At 33.1% G+C, this 2942-nt stretch overlaps 1 protein-coding gene across 1 annotated transcript in view; it reads left to right on the top strand.

Moving 5' to 3' along the window:
- NEGR1 (neuronal growth regulator 1) overlaps positions 1 to 2942 on the top strand; it is a 1084106-nt gene that overhangs the window by 316980 nt on the left and 764184 nt on the right. The window lies entirely within an intron of this gene.

Below are 2942 nucleotides of genomic sequence, written 5' to 3'. Positions count from 1 at the left end.
CAGTAGAGGGAGAGAGTCACAAGCAGCCAGATGGCTGTGGCCTGAAGATTGAATCCGAGGTAAGAAAGTAGCAGAAATAAGGGGAAATATATTTTGTCTTTAGCATCAGGATTAAGTAATTGGTTAATATGGCTCTACAGTTCACAAAAATCTCATTTTTAAAATTATATTTTAATTTCAACATTCAACTTTGCTAACAACTAGGCCTACTCTCTTTTGTGTGGGAGACTGCAATATCTTAGGGGAAAAAATAGATTGGAAGTAGAAACAAAGGTTTTAATTTCAGTTTTGCCATTAATAATCCATTCCATAGAACTGGAAAATGATAGCTGAAATCACCCAGTCCACATGCTATATTCCCATCTTTTCCCATCATTCCATTCTTAACAGTTAATCAGTTGAGATAAGAATCACTTCATCTACACTCAAATGTTTATGGCAGTACAATTCACAATTGCAAAGATGTGGAAACAATCCAAGTGTCCATCAATACATGAGTGGATTAATAAAATGTCGTATATGTACACCATGGAATACTACTCAACTACAAAAAACAATGGTGATTTAGCAACTGTTATATTATACTGGATAGAGCTTGAGCCCATCCTTTGAAGTGAGGTATCACAAGGATGGAAAAACAAGCACCACATGTACTCGCCATCAAATTAGTACTAACTGATCGACACTAAGGTGCTCACATGGAAGTAATATTCATTTGGTGCTGTTCAGGTGGGAGGGGGGCGGTGGGGGTGGGTAAACGTACAACTAAGTAATGGATGCAGTGTGCACTGTATAGGGGAAGGGCAAGCCTGTAGCCCTGGCTTGAGCGAGGCAAAGGCAATGTATGTAACCAAAATGTTTGTACCCCCATAATATTCTGAGAGGAAAAAAAAAAAAAAAGAATCACTTCATGGGAAGATCAGGGATAAAACTTTATTTGATCCAATGAACCATCTGCTTTTAATTATGCCACTTCTCAAAAGTGGGGCTCTCTTCTTCAGAACTGCAACTTAGTTTTTGGCAGAAAGTATAGAGAAAGGCAAAAATTACACTGTTTCTCATCAGCAAGTATTTAAATGCTGCTAAATGAAAATCAGAATTTGGCAGATGATTTCAGGTGGATCATGGAAATTAAAACTCTGTATTATTCTCCCAATTTGACCCTGGGCTAATCTTCTTCTGTAACTTTTTCTATGTTGATGCTACTGACTGCTCTGGGATTGTTGTAAACTCAGTTTAAATGGTATCTTAACTCTTGATTTCTAGGGATTAGCATAGTGTCTGGAAATTTGGAAGATATTTCCTAGATATATACTGAATCAATTAATGAATTATTCTATTACCTAATAAGAGCCTTTAAGACCATAATAAAATAATACTAAGCTGGTTAAATGACAGTTTTTTATGAATAATTTTTGTGTGGTCAACGGGCATTTTGGAAACACCTAGTTTCCAATATGTTAGGGATGTTATGAATATGTAAGATCATTTTGGTTCAGTATAAAACTCAGTATCTATACAGGCCTTTTCCTTAAAGCATTGTTTTTAAAATGTTGTAAATACATTGGATTTGAACAGCTTCTGGCTTTTTTGGTGGCATCATTGTGAACGTTATACTATATGAGACATAAAAACTTGGCAATATGTGTTATGAGTTATGTTTTGGTGTCTAGACTAAAAAGTATTCTTTAAAAGTTTAATAGACTTTTTTTGGTTTTTGGACCATAATTCATTTGTAGAAAACTGAAATTGAATTGTTTCACTATAACTCCCAAGTGGAAAATCATTTCAAGAGTTCTATGAATAGGCATATTTGCACAATCTGATTGGCTACCCTAAAGGCAGATCCAATTATATTATGCTAATGTGTATATTATGCTCAGAAATCTGAATTTACCATTCTAGTACATCAATGTATGTTGTCTTTTTAAAGAGGTAAGCTTATAGTTGTCAAGTTTTGCATAAAAAGAGGTTTTAAAGATTTGTAATTGTCAGGTTTAGGGAGCTTGAAGCATTCTCACATTTCATAATAATGACTGAATCTTTCCTTCGGTAGTAAATACAGAGCTGAATATAGTGATAACCTTGATTAAGTATAACATGGCTTTGGAAACATTCTTGGAAAAGGCTTTTGTACATTTATGTGAAGTTCATAACAACCTGAGGAAAATTATTTGGAAATTTGCTCATTAAAAGCTTAGCATTTTGTGAGCATTGCCTAATAAAATGAACCAGAAGGTACATAATTTTTCCTAGGGCATGTAGTTTATGGTCTAAAATGTTGTGGTACTTTTGTGACACCATTTACCAAGGGTTTTTATTTGATTTATTTTATTTTATGGTTCATCAGATAGTTTAACATGAAGAATTTTCTTTAAAATTGCATAAACAAAAACAAGTGCTGCTAACGCTCTTGTGTTATGAAGATGCTCAATAAGCTCTAGGATGCTTTAAGCATCTCTTGCTTCAACTAAGAAAGAAGCATGCAAAGATATATACTATATACTATAGACTTTTCAATTTTTATTTTAGATAGAGAGAAAAATAAATGATATTGTGGTAAAAAAAAAACCTTTAGTACTTCTATTTTTTTCTCAGATGATTTCTGGTATGTTGTTCAATAGTAAGTCAGGGAGCCAGAAGGTTATATATGTAAGTCAAATGTTTTAATCTAAATTTTAGCAAGGGTGATTCTCTAAAATAAAAAAGAATAACTTTTATATTAGAGCTGAGTTATAAATGGTGCTTGTCTTTGCATATGTAATAGCTTATATAATGTTTTTAATGATTATTCTTAGTATAATGAAGGTACCGCAGTTATTAGTGACCCATTTAGTTCACTATGTCTCTGTCTATGAATGTGATTATTCTTTTGTTTAAGCAATACAGTGTATCAGGCAGGAGAGTGTGGCATAATTTGATAGGAGAACATAATAAAATAT

This window comes from Propithecus coquereli, unplaced genomic scaffold (assembly GCF_000956105.1).
Source record: "Propithecus coquereli isolate 6110/MARCELLA unplaced genomic scaffold, Pcoq_1.0 Scaffold144, whole genome shotgun sequence".
NCBI classification, from domain to species: Eukaryota; Metazoa; Chordata; class Mammalia; order Primates; family Indriidae; genus Propithecus; species Propithecus coquereli.
This window is presented reverse-complemented; position numbering and strand designations above follow the sequence as displayed.